This window comes from Anser brachyrhynchus (assembly GCF_964034855.1).
Source record: "Anser brachyrhynchus genome assembly, chromosome: 3".
Classification (NCBI taxonomy): Eukaryota; Metazoa; Chordata; class Aves; order Anseriformes; family Anatidae; genus Anser; species Anser brachyrhynchus.
Window position 1 is genome coordinate 106,953,973 of NC_137696.1, and position 14,980 is coordinate 106,968,952.

General features: G+C 35.3%; 1 protein-coding gene across 29 annotated transcripts in view; it reads right to left on the reverse strand.

The window, feature by feature from the left end:
- Positions 1-14,980, reverse strand: part of MYT1L (myelin transcription factor 1 like) — a 331,277-nt gene that overhangs the window by 297,013 nt on the left and 19,284 nt on the right. The window contains exon 1 of one of the 29 annotated variants that reach the window (XM_080588530.1): positions 2,169-11,192. The exons of the other annotated variants lie outside the window; for them this stretch is intronic. The gene's annotated coding sequence lies outside the window, so the exon portion shown is untranslated. Of the gene's footprint in view, positions 1-2,168; positions 11,193-14,980 lie in introns of those variants that run through there. 29 annotated transcript variants of the gene reach the window in all.

The following is a 14,980-nucleotide window of genomic DNA, read 5'->3' on the forward strand; positions in this document are numbered from 1 at the left end:
CCTGTTTAAATCTCCCTTCCACTCCTATCTTCTTGCTTGGTTTACCTGTCTCCATCATCCCTGCCTTTATCATGCCAAGTTTTCTCAAAGGCATGGTCATTTTTGTATCTGAAAAATGTATTCTTCTACTCGCACTTATTTTAATTTTTATTTATTTATTTATTTATTTTTATCTCAGATAGTTTGGAATGAAATTGCAAAACAGTTAAACATAAAATAAAAGCTTATAGAAATCTTCTTATGGACAGTGTGACATTAAGTAACAAGTGCCGGTAAAATGGCTGCTTTCTCTGCAGACAGACACATTGATTAGAATTTTAAAGGCACAGAAACTAAAAGTACCCAAATCTCCAATTGTATAAAATATTGCTGCTAAAATGAAAAAGAGTAAACAAGTGAGTGCCATGCAATCAGTACACCAACTCTGCAACAGTCTTTCTCTGCGACTTTGGGAAAAGGCACATGGATTCCTCTCTGTAATATCATCAAGCCTGTCTTGAAGGACTGTGGTGAAGATAAAAACATTAAAGATTGCCAGGTGCATAGGAATGATAGAAATGGGATTACATTGAACATACATAGATCGCATGTAAATATTAGAGTGAGAATGCATATGTGCATGGATGTACACACATACAAGGTAAAAAATGACAGGTGGGGGAAGGTATGCTCAGAAAATTGACTCTAAGGCATCCTTTACATTTTGGAAGAGAAATCTTTTCATGTTGGAAAATTAGGACATCAGTCCCACTTGGAGGCATTTGCCTTATGGAGCAAGCAATACAACTGACTTCAACAGTCAGGGATGTTGTTCATACTTAACATGGATTAATTGCAACATCCATGATATACATATAGAACCTTTTTTCTCCATCTTTCTAGTATTGATATGCTTCTGATACAATTACATTTTGAAAAGGGGGAAATGGGAATAGTGTGTGGGAGTCAGACAATTTTAAAACAAGGAGAGCAGCAAGGGACATAAGTCAGGAGAGACAGATAAAGCAGGCTGTTCACCCCGCTGGGACTGCAATTGCTGCAAACACGAGAGTCAGAACATAGAGCTTCACTAATTTTGTGTGTATGAATAGTAAATGCTTTCAATTTGAAGCAGCATTTACATGCAATTTAGCTACATCAGTTCCAATTTTGCTATTTTTTTTCATAGCCAGTCAGCTTTATTGTTAAAAAATGTTAGGGCACAAACATGTACAACAAAGTGCATGCGTAAGTTGTAAACAAGCCCTCTGGAACAACTCAGAATGGATCATCCAGCCCTTGGTGAAACAGAAGCAAATAGCATTGCTCTAGATTAATAGCACAAGGCTTGAGGAGAAAAGAAATCACCTACTAAATCTTAGCTGTTGAGTTTCTAACGAAAGGGATAAACATTTTGCACATCAAATGGGTATGAACATCTTGAAAATTACATTTCTGTTAGAAAAATTTATAATCACTATAATAGAAGGAGCCCATAAAATTACTGTGACTTAAAAATAAATAAATAAATAATCTTTTTTTTTTTTTTTCAAATTTCTTACTTATAGCACATGACAGAATGTAGTGGACAGCCAGTCTAAGTCTATTAAGGTAAAGACAGTGACTCTTAAATCTTTCAAAGGCCAAAATACTCAGCTTGATGATCGTTAATAACCCTACTCTATTCAAGGGGAATATTCATATTTTCAGGTTAAGCACATGCTAAAAAGCAACACCAGTATATTAGATGGCTTCTTCTTTGGCAACCACATGTTTAAACATTTCAAATGTCAAATAAAGGTGAACAGAAAAGGTGTAATAAACGCATTCAAAAACTGAATCCCAAATTCATAGGAAAAAAGGAAATAAGTACAGATTAATTTATCTTTGGAACAATAATTAAAGATTTTTTTCCTCTTTTACTTAGTTTGCAAATTCCATCCATCCTTTCCAAGTTCCATACATAGTAATGGGTTGTACATGTGGATACTTGTGAAGGCATCACCTATCAGAAGCTACTCTTTGATTATATGTCATGAAAAATAATTTAATGGCATATTTGTTATTTGATGTATTGTAGGTTAACTCATTGCTGCTTTAGACTGCCTCAACCCAAATCTTATGGACAGTTACTGTATTCTGCAAGCTATCAAGTAAACCATAGCTCTCTGCGCTTCCCAAATGCTTACCGCTCACTTGTAGTCGTATACTCTACTGTCTGTCTTCCAGTCTCTAAACTCTCTCCTCCTCCACAACTGCTTTGCCAAATTTAATCAGGTCACTTGCGAGAAGATATGAATTAATATAGGAGTATTCTCTCTCTGGCCTCTTCGGACCAGTTAAAATGATCTTCTCTACCTCAAAACATCCTCTAGAGGCCACTGTCTGCCCAATCATCCTTATCCAAGAGGTCAAACACTCCCTCTGTACACTCTATACTTGCTCAAGAAATGTTACTCCTTCCCAGTTGCCTTAGAATTTGATATATCTTTACTGTGGTCTCCTGTTATTAAGTGACCTACTGTCGGTCACTAAAACATACGTAAACATTTAAATTCACTGCAAATTCTTGTTATTTACCAGTACCGCTTATCTTTAGTTAGTTCAACATAAACTCTTCTTATGACAGTCTTGTTTATAAAATCCCTACAAAAGTAATCAGGTAACAACATAAATTTGCTGTTTATCAGAAGCAATTTCTTCAAAGTCTAAAGGGACATTTTTGCCGTTATTGAGTACGTTTGCATGCATGAATGTGAACTTTAGTGAAAAAGAACTAAACCTAATGACAAGGTCTTTCCAGTACTCCCAATGAACCAGATTAAAAATGCCTGTCCAATCAAGAAATTGTAGATTATTAGCATCCAAACTGCTGAAAGAGTTCAATAATGTTATAGTCCAAAAGAACTGTAATATGTAGCCTAAGTTCAAGCTTATTATTGTACTCTTTAGGAGGATCATGGTATTTCAACCTTCTAAACTACTTTGTGTGACAGAAAAATATAAAGGGCATACCTTTGTCATAAATAAGCAATGCCTTCAGAAGTGGAAAGAAACTGGTCAGTCAGAACATGCCGAGATGATTCAGCAAGTGAAACAAACCCCATGCTCCACACAAATACTCCAAACTTCCACTACACAGTGGGAGAATTCTTCTCTAATCACTTGGCAATCACTTTGAACTTGAAACTGAGAAAGATACAGTCACCTGGCTTCTTAGAAAGAGAAATCTACATACTGCTTTAGAACATTGGTCTGCCTTTTTCAGCATCCTGTCTTTAACTGTTTCCAATCATGGATATCTCAGAGACGTTTCAGAAAATATTTGCTTTAATCAAATGTTCTAAAAAATAAAGCATACAGAGGGGTAGCTAATTGCACTAAGTTCTGCAATACGATATTGCAGAGTTAAAATAGCTTGAACATGTTGAATGTGGTGTAGACATCCAGGTCTAGTCCAAGAAGAATCTGAACAAAAAATTTACATTCTCCATTCTACACACTAGCCAATTATTATCTTTCACATTTCATACAAGCCCCAATATATATATCTTTATATACATAAAGCAGAGAACATATTCTGAACTAATTATCAAAAGATTTCTTTGAGCTGTTTGTTTCCTAAGTAATCTCAATTCCTGTAGGAACAGTCTTTCTATATCAATGTGTTAATTTGCATTTGATTAGATTTAAGTGCACATTGTTTTATGGTCATTATGACACCAGGCGATTCCGATCTTTCTGTGGTAGTGACCCGTCCTCTGCATTAATTACTAAACTTTTTTATCAGGAAGGATTTTATAATAATCTGAAAAGCTGGTACAAACATTAGAACATACTAGATAAAGCATAAATCCTTTACAACCTCTTCCTTTCAATAGTTTGAATGTGCATATCACTGATGGTGTCATATTTAATCTGTAATAAAGAAATGTGGCCAGACCTTGACAGAAATACTTGGGAAATTACTAATTTCAGGTCTGTGTGTCTTAGAATGAGATCTAAGAGTGAGGTTCACTGTTTAGCCTACAGTATATCTAATATGGAGCTCTTATTTTTAAAATATTCTTAAGAATTTCACCGTGTCCAGAAATTGTTCCCCAAATTAAATCATCATGAAAACACAATGCTTTTTCTTTATTTTGTAGACAGACCTTAAGAGAGATTTTTTTCCGTACCATTCCTAAAATCCTACAACTTCAATGTTATTAGTAGGGCTTACATACACATCATAAGTCATAGAGGATATTAGAGGAAGCCTTTGATAATTAATCATTACAAGATTTTGAAAGATTATGGGTTCAAATTCTAAATGTCCACATGCATGAACAAGTTGCTCTGGAATAACAAGTTAACTTGATCCATGGTAATTGCTTGAATGTGAAGTTTTACTTTGCAATAAATGTAAATTAAGATAAATCATCCTTCACTGAATGGGCTGAGTACTCAGTGAAGACTAGTTAAACTACCTGGATTAACCTCATCTTTGCCAGAGGAATGAAGCACACACATACAGATAATGTGGTCGACAAAAAAAAAAAAAAAAATCCTTTCATGATTCCTGCATTGTTAGTTGAGTCATTTGGACTCTTCTCTTTCTTTGATAATGCTGAGGAATATGAAAGAGAATAGTAAGCATCTGCTTCCATTGAAAAGTTATTTGGTTATTAAAATGATGAAGATCAGGCTTGGGTTCAGATTTACTTAAAGGAAAAGAGAGGATGAGGAAAAATAAATGTTCTGTAGCTTCCCGATTGCTACTGCCTGGTGTCCTGCTCATGTGACGCATTGCTAGTTAAATGGTTACATCACTCATTTCCTCACCTACACCAGCATTGCATCAGCACTCATACTCATGCTTCAAAAAAAAAAAAAAAAGACCTTGAAAGACCTTGACATTTGAGTGTTACAGTAGCTGGCATCTCCTCCTACTGATACATCTTTTTTTTTTTTTTTTTTTTTCTTTCTTTCAAGGAAGACAAACAGCTCAATGCATTCAAATGGATAGTTCAGAAGGGCAAATTGCCCCACATCACTTCGGAATAGATCACATAGTCGATAAAAGGACACAGAAACTAGCAAAATTCACTGACAAATGCATTGCAAATATGGCCTGCATATTTACAGTCTGCTCCAAAAAGTATAAACAAGTCATATGAAAGACTAAGCACAACATAAATTCTAAGTTATTAAATTAAATGCAAGCATTTATCCAAGGAATGCCCATTAGATGTCCGTTTTATAGTATCTTTCTTCTGCAGTAGAACATGACAGTTCAGGACAGCCAGTGAAAAGTACCCAGCTGGAACTTGTTGGGCTCAACGTATAAAATATTAAGTGAGGAACAATGTTATGTACTACACAGGAGACCAGACTTGTGACCTCACAGTCTCCTACTTGACTTAAAATATCTGAACTATAGCAAGTGTTTGAAGACTTGTGGGGGATTTCTATTTCAGATGTAAAGAATGCAGGTGAAGATCAGCACTTTGAATTGAGCATTCCTGGAAACAAAGTTCAGAGGTGGCATATTACTTGGAAAATCAGCAATAATCCTTCCTCTTCCCTTGAAAATGGGAAAATTCATTTCCAGATTTACTGTGTCGGGTGGGGATCATTGAGAAATAACACTGAACAAGGCACAGATACTATCATCCTGCAAGAATGAAGAGTGAATCCCCTTGGCTAAATGACAGTCTTGGAGGTAATTAAGGGAATTCTATCACCATCAGACTGTACAGCAATACAGCTTTTAAATTCAGTAAAAGAAGGCAACCAGTGAGACAGAAGGAGCCATCATAAGACAGCTGAGGCCAGCAGCCTCTTTCTACAAGACTGCCAAATTCTACCCAGTGCAGGCTTACACTGAATAAAATATTCATTGAGACTATTGTGGCCTCCTGCCAACTCTAATAACCTTTCTTGGGCCCATGGTGGAAAACACACAAAAACAAGAATCCTCAGAGACATGTTACAAAGCTACATTTGAAAAGTCTACTCTGGACTATGTTCTTACCACACTACCTAACAATTATGGGAATATTTCTGTGGGAATACAGGTCTGTGCAAAGATTTTGAATTTGAACTTCCCAAATGTAGAAATTTCACATGTAAACTTCCCTAAACAGTCCTAATAGGACTGCTTTCGGATATAAGATTACTTTTCAATCAGAGCTGCCCTTTGTTACGAGAACTGTTAATTCCCTCTCCACCACTCTTTAACATCAAGTTTTAGTTCAGAATGTCTGAGAACATAAAACTTTCCATTGAGGTTCAATAGCACGGTCTTGCAGGCTCTGAAATCTATGTGGTACAGCATTATAATGGATTGGTGTTTCACCTCTAAACATTTGGTTGCTGTCCACTTAGGATAAAAGACATAAGTGAATGTAAAGATCTTACCTATAGTCCTTGACTTTATCTCTGTCACAGAAGCACTACTCAGTCTGCACTATTTATACTAGCGTATATCACTACTATAGATGCTATAGTGACATAGTAGGGGAACTGTCTTGCCAGCACTACAGTGTATGAGCAGTACAGGTTGAGCAATTGCATACTCCCACCTGCACTATACTTAGTTCTAGCCAAAACTAATCATTTCCAAAAGACATCTACTAAAGTTCATTTCCTCTCAAAATACTGACTAATGGTGAATATCAATACAGCAAACTGATAGGATATATTACTTGACTATACCTGTTTCACATACTGAAAGAGTTTAACTTTAAGGAATTTGTGACCTATAAAATGTTCACTGAAAATAATGATTAATTAATTATAAAAGTGCATACATTTGCTCCAATTACAGTATTTAACCTTATTGTTGTGCTATAGCAAAGAGCTAGGCTTTCTGGTGTGTTGTTGTTGTTGTGTTTGTTGGTTTGTTGTAGTTCTGGTTTTTTTTGTTTGTTTGTTTGTTTGTGTGTGTGTGTGTTTTGTTTTTGATTTTGAATTTTTGTGGGATCCATATAAATCACTCTTAAAGATGGCTTCCTTTCTGGAGCCCTTTCTCACATTTGCAGTGCCCCTCAACCTCAGGCATCTGTCGTAACAACATCTATGCTCATAGCACGGGAGAAGGTGAAGGGCTTCATCGGAAGCAGATGCCAAAACTCTCTTTATGTGGGCTGCAGCAGAGTGATCATCCATTCTCAGCTGCAGTACGACCTGACTGCTGTCCTGGAATCTTCCCCAGCCACAGCAGGTTCAAGGACAACATGCCGTTCAGAAGCAGAAGCCATGATTCTGCTGATCAGTCTGTCTCCCACACTGCAGAAAGTGCTGATGGGAAGGCAATTACACAAGCTCAAAGGGACGGATTTTGGCCTCAGTTGTCCTTATGTCAAATCAGTAACAGTTATTGCATTATACAGGGCAGAAAAATGACTTATTTTTATAGCTTCATTTTGTCTTTTATTCAATTATTTTCAGTTTTTATACAAACATAATTGCACAACAGAAACACAACTGATATTTGAAAATGGCAGTTCTGAGGAAGGAAAATACATAAATAGATAACATATTTCCAACATATCTTTATGAAAAGCCTGATCTATAAGCCTTGGAATTCTTTCCAATAATGAATGACCACTGGATCAGGCACAAAGAACCACAAATGGGATTACAGACATCTCTAAGCTACCCCGTAAGATGCAAAAATGCAGTGCCATCAGAAAAAGAAAGGACCAGGAGAATATGGGAAAGGGAAGATGTGGGTGCGTGAAAAGAAAAGAGCGTATGCAAGAAGAAATGTCTAACGAAGTCTACAAATTTGTTTTTCATATTAAACAAACTTTTCTGTAGCTTATCTTTTGTTGACTCCTCTGTAATTCATCTTGCCAAATTTTATAAAAGATCTCAAAGCATTAGTTCTAATTTACTTACTAAACTTACTGACAGTATCTTGACTGTCTGAGGTAACTCAGTTTCAACATGATTTTGACATAGAATTACTTGCAGCGAGCACAAAACCCTATCCAGGAAAGTCCTTTGCACTCATAGGCTACTATGTTAAATTGCCTATGTAAGCAAATATGATTATCTGCTATCAGTCTTTGACCACAGGATCTCTTATCTCATACAACAGTTGCTTCAGTTGTCCTGAAGCTCTTCCTGTCTCTTGCAGAAATCCTTCATTCTTTCATATATTCACCAGTGTCAACTACCATTCTTGAGTTTTGTGTCTCCTGCCAGCTCAAACTATTTGTCTTCACTATTTGTCTAAAAAATAAAAGATAAGTCTTTCAATATGGAATATCTAGTGTATCTTTGAACACGTACAACTGAGGCCTAACCAGTAATCAAGACCAGCTAGCACTCAACAAACTATACCACTATTTCAAACATGTATAGATGCAGAGATAAGTATCACATTTAGATCTCTAAATTCCCACCACAAATATTGGTTCTAAGAAAATTGTCTACCTTCACTGCAATTAAAAGTAGCAGCCAGTGGAGCAATCAGTTCCTACAATACACACAGTTCCATCCCACACCCTTTGAGTACAAACTGAGAAAGAGGACATTTACTTGCTCTTTGAGGAACCTCTCCTACAGTCCTGGATTGACTGATACCCTAGGCACTACCAAAATATAAACATTAAACAGCCAAGAGATCCTAATGACTTTAGGTATCTTTAGTGTTTCTGTGGAGATTGACTCAGAGGGACCATTACACCATACTTAAAGTTTGTACACTTTCAGACAACAGCTGCTTCCTTTAACTTCTGAGAGAAGGGAACCTTCCTGTACTGAATCAAAGAAGGACTTTGGTTTTCAAAGACTTGCCTATTTTCAAAATATATAACTTAGAGTAAACAAATACTACAGAATAGTTACCTTTCTCTCTAAAATTTTCATTATGATACTCCTAGATTTTCAGAGTTACCACAATGCAACTAATTCTGCCAGATGTTTACAGATTTGCATATATTTTATTAGAATTTGACTTGTGTCTTTGCAGCAGTATTTTCCCCTGTAAAAATTCATAGTTCTCAAGCGTTTGCTTTCCTAAGAGATTGCCCCAAGCCAAAGATTAATTTAATCAGAGCTTAGACTTTTTTTGATTTTGCACCTTGATGAATTAGTCAGCACCAAGTTCCACACTGCTGTGACTTGATCATTACCAATAGATGCAGTCGCTAGCTAGTCTTCACCTGCTCTGCATTTATTGAAAGACAAGATCAACCTTGTTCAATAGTCAGATCCTTCAGTTTCACTTCATTGTACTGCTTTTCTTTTCTGTATTTCTCTGTTTTTCTTTTGCAGCTATGCAGTTACAGGAAAGAAAGATTCACAGGACCTCAAAAGGTCACCTTACCCATCCCTTTGTCCCAAAGAAAGATCAAATATACCAAACTGTATTACCTAATTACTAGAAGTAAATATTTTTTTTTTGTTTTGAAATAAATCTTTTTTTCCTACCTCTGATTTATAAAACAGAGTGACCACACAGTTTTTCTCTAGGGTACAAGAAGCAAACCATTTCACTTATTCCAAGAAAGAACAACAACTGCAGATTGTAACTAAAAAAAAATTGACATATTCCTAAACTTTCATTTCAAGAGTATTTTTATCAAAATCATTTATTCAGGAATTTTATAATTAACTAAGACGTCTGCCAAATTTTGAGCTTGCCACAGAGTCCCATGCCCATACGTTACAAAAATCAAAGATAATTACTGCTTAAATTGTTGAATGATGAAGGAACACTGAGTCTTCAGTAAGGACTACACTGTACATCAAAGAGATGTCCTGGTATGGAAAAGCTTATTTTCAGCAATGCCCTGCACAGGATCATTTACACACCTGTATTTCAGACAAATGAGAATTATGCCTCACCTACAATCAGAATAGTGTATTTTATCTTATCATATCAACAGTGGGCCTGATCTTTGCCTTGCACATACTGATGTAGATCATGACTAACAACGGAGAATTAAGTTCACATCACTATGCAGTAAGTATGAGATTGTACAGTAACCGTTAAGTATACACAAATTAACGTCAACCAGTTTTATCTTTGTGGTTACTGATACGGAGTACATAAAGAGTATTTATGTTTTTTACTTTTTTAAAAAAGGGACCCATATTATTTCACTTTGAACTCCACAGTGAAAAACAAGGCTTAAGTTCCCAAGTTAGCCAGTTATGTCAGCGCCATGTTCTTCACCTGCAGCTGACCTTGACTCACACTAAAATAAGTCTTCTCTCCACAGCATGTCTAATGTGAATGTTATTATTACTAGTAGCCCAAGTCATGAAACTAAACACCTTGTGCTAAATGCTGTTAAAAAAAAAAGGTCCCTGTAGAAAAAGTACACCTGCCTTGTCCACAGAGCTTGAAAATAAAGATTCAAGTGGTGCCACATCTCACTATCCCCTATGACTCTTTCTTTATCTCTTCTTGACATTGCCGAGAACAATCTCATTTTGACTGAGTGAAAAACAGATGTCAATGCATGTGTGATATCATGTGAAAAAATATCAAAATCTCAAAGGTGAGTGAAGATTCTATAAAATGCTAAATCATGTCAAACCTGAGAGCATTTTGAAGTTAGAAATATGCCTGAAGGCCTGCTATAAAAAGTACACTTGTGGTTTTTTTGTGTGAAAAAAACTCTGTCTCTTTAAAAAGACCTCAAAAATACTACAGTTTTGAATTTAAAAATATTTGTATATTTGTTTGTTTGTTCGTTTGTTTCTAATTGAAATTAGTACCTGTAGTCTGTTTTCATGACTGACATTCTGCCAGGTCTGCAGTGTGCTCTCCAAGTTAGCCAAGTTCTTCTTGCAGTAGTATCCAGATGCTTTCAAAATGCATAAAACCACTGGGTACATTAAATTTCCTAGTAGAGTTACAAAGAGAAGTGCTTGATCCTTAATGTGCTAGCTGTGTCCAAGGTCCTGTTTGTTTGTTTGCTTTCTGTATAGCGAAATCAACCTATCTGTGTCCTATGAGTAGAAAATGAAATAGAATCATATTTTTTCCTGTTTTTATTTTTATATAAGGCAGCTCCGTGTCATTTCTGATACATGAAACAAATAATACTTAGGGTCAACATAGATTAGCATAAAGGTAAACAGGAGACAGAGCAGCATTATGTTTCTTGTGGAGACAGAAAAACAACCTGTTTTCATTATTCTATAGTGTCACTACTCATATTAAAACCAACATAATCCTTAATAAAAAATAAAGATTTATTAAACAAATATATAATATGAGCACTCCTACCTCAGTTTTATTTCCAAATTGTATTTATTGAAGTGCACACCTCCTTATTTTGTCCCACTCCTCTGGACCTTATGACTTTTTTCATAATTTCTATTTCTGTTATTCTGCAAAAGAGTTCAAAATGGAAAGGACTTATTTGGCCATCCATTGTCTCTTTCCATTGGTGTTGACTTGTTTCCTACTGTATCTTTTCTAACTTGAAATTCAAGTGTGATCTTATGATTAAAAATAAAATCTGCTTTTCCCAGTAATTTTCCAGAACAGAAAAATGAGTTAGGTATTTTAAAGATATTTTTCACTGACACCGGACTTCAGTTTTGCATTTTCCTCCCACCTTTCTGACCTGTGCATATGTTGTGGATTCCCTTTCACCACCTGATCCAACAAAAGAGTCAGCTCTTGACTCTAGGGACTTTTCTATCCCCAGTGACATGTTGGAGATGCCAGAAATAAAATTACCAATCAGAGCAATAAAGGGTGAAGTCAGCACAGTCATAGCAGCATACTCTATCTGGGCATTGGATCATTATGTTGAAACAAAGTTAGAGAACATGATTTAAATGCACTTTTTTTTTTGCATAGCCTCTCACATCTTTCTGCAATACTTCCATACTACTCTGCAGACCGAATATTAGATCTTATTATGGCTCTCCTGATTCAAACCCCTTTGAGCAGAGGATTAGACTGGATTTCCATATGTCCTTTCCATCCCAAATTTTTCCATGATCCTGCCAATTATGTACATGATACAGTCTCTGTATCAAAATAAACTCCTGGATGAGACATCAACTACTAAGACTACCAGTCAAAAACAGTGTTTTATTTTTGTCATCTAAGCAAATAAAACACTGTTTCTTCTACATTTCTTAAATTCTTAGATCAGAATACACACTTTGAACATTTCATTAAGCCATATTAGATAAAAATGTTTTGTGTCACTTTTTCATAACATGCTCTTAATAATCAACTCTTTCTCAAATAAAGCTTACTACAAAACACAATAGGAGTGAAACATGAATTATGTTTTATTCAACTAACTGAATTGCCTATCTTGGTACATTTCTGGTCCTTTTGAAATTCCATACTCAAGACTCTTACCAGAGTTTTAAGGGAAGAAACAGAAAAAGAAAAAAAAAAAAAAGGCGGTGGGGAAGAATCTTGTTTTCAGCTACACTTTGTACCTCCTAAATCCTCTATTCCAGCAAAACCAGCACAAAGTGAGTATAATAGAAGTACTGATCTACAGGGCCACATTTCCTTTGGGACTACTATCCAACCTGAAGAGATTAAAGCAAGCTCAAGTATATTTGCACACCTTGCACCCATACCTGATCAATTTGATGTGATGGAGACATACTCTTACTGGCTTATTAATAAATAAGTAGATGACAGAAAGGATGGAAAATTTGTTGAGTAGAATAAAGATGTAATCACACCCCGCCACCCAGTTCATCAGCCAAAGGCTAGTAAAAAGACTGATCTAACACTTTTGTGCCTGTTATTCTTTTACAATTTACTTCCCAGCTGGCATCATCAAACTGAAATCCCTTCAAGCTGTAGGGTCTGTCACAGTTGTAAGAAAAAAAAAATCAAACACAATATCATAATTTTTATGATGATCAGGGGAACCTGTACTTATCTTCCCTTCTAACTTTCTTTTTCTTGCTGGCCCAGAATAACTTTTAAAATATATATATACAGTTATATATATATATATAATAACAATTGAAAGAAAAGGGCAAAAGGATCAAGATAACAGTTCCCCGCAAAGCAGTGTACTTTACATGCAAAGTTATCTCTAATTTGCAAAAACATTCCACAAGACAAAGGAAAATGCATGATGTTACACAAGCAATGAACTGTATCCAAATCTATTTTCTGTATCTCTACTATGTAGTGACAAGCCAAGAAATTCTATAACTGCAAGTGAAGTTCAAATGATTACAGTTATCTTATTGAAAATAATTTTTTGACCATGCAAGCCCAAGTTGAGAGAATGGTGTGCTCTGATGTCTCCTAACCAGAGACGTGAGGCTTTCAGCAGTGCCTGCTGAGTACTTTGAAAAACAAGCCACTTTGTACCACACAAATTCTTCCAATTGCAGTTTAAGAAAGATTTTGACATATAAGATGAATTTATTTATTCTTGTTAATTTAAAATCAGATGGTTGGCAAGTCATAGTCATATGAGTTCAATGGGATTATTTGATTTAACCAAAAGTATTTTGGGTGTAATTGTAGTTGACTGTGCAATATAAGTTAAAAAAGTACCCCCAAGATAGAAATTTTCTAATAGAAAATCAGACTATTTTGGAAGGAAAAATATTCTGTGCTTTTTTTTCCCCATTGTTGTCACATTTACATTTTTTATAACAAGAACTCATAAATTTATTCAGTTTTAATGAAGGTTTATTTTATTATGTCTTGAAACTTAATTTAGTGAACCTGATATTTGACTTGCATGCCTAGACCTTGATTCTGTAGACATTTAAATTTAACTTCAAAGCAACAGATGAACTCCTATTCCAAGGTGAGTACATCATTCAAGAATCAGGATCATATTCTGCTATGATTGTCCATAAACAGCCATCTCGTTTTCTAAATCATGATTCCTCCCAATATACCTAGAAGGCATCTGCAATTATTAATAAATAATGTAGGAGGTTCTCAAGATTTGCAGCAATGTATTCAAACTTGTGTATTGTCTTGTATGATGCATATAAGTGTTTATGTACTTAAAGCAGTTGCATGCTCTTCATTTGCATGCAGATTTTTTTGAATTATATCAGTAAAATCTCTGTGCAGAGTTCAAGGAAGCAAAAAAGCTTCAAGTAAGATGAAGGAAAAGTGGCGACAACTGAATATATTTAAAAGATTATTTTCCAGAAGTAGTCAGGATCTTACCACAAATGATTACAAATCTAAAAGTCATACACAGTAAAGAGAAAGGTTGATTAATATAGATATCCCATCCCTTTCAGTTTGATACTGTTTTGATCATCAGTGTTTCAGGCACTTGTAAACAGGTACAGAAACTTTCCTCTGGAGAGGACAATAAAATATTTCTTGGCTTATGTCATGGGTGTGATGCCTCCTGAGGAAAGATTGTTTTCAGGCTTACCACAACCAAGATTTTTGTTAATCAAAAAATTACTTACAGAAGTGACATGCCAAAGTCAGACCTTCATTTGGGCAAAATGTTAAAGCAATCAATAATTCAACTGATAAAGCACTGGTTAATAATTATATTTTAAATTTAATTGCTTGGAAAGCAATACTGGAATAGTGTATAGGTTAAAATCTCACAAATCTAGAAACTAGTACACAATGCATCATTCCCCTGAAGAAATTACGAATGACTTCAGTAGGACTAGGATTAAGCCACTGGCTCTGGGAAAGTATCCATACAAATGTATTGTCTCCTTGTTCTAACATAGCTGTCTGGCAAATTCTTTTTACTGTTACCATGGCTCTAACATTTTGATGTTTCAGCAGAAAAATAACAGTTAAGTGTATGTGTGAACACTAGCTGAGACATTTTTAGTCATTTTAGGGTTATAGTTAACAGTCAGGTCAAAGCTTCTCCTTCAAAAAATGTTAAGCTATGATCTGAAATCTGTAATGCTCATATCGGAAAAGTCATAATATGTAACAACTATATATTTGTCATGAAAGCAGCTACTGATTCTGCTTTCTCAGTTTTCAGTCCTCTATGTTTATTTATTTGTTTTCTTTTTATCCCTCAGCTGGCCAAGACAAGGGACA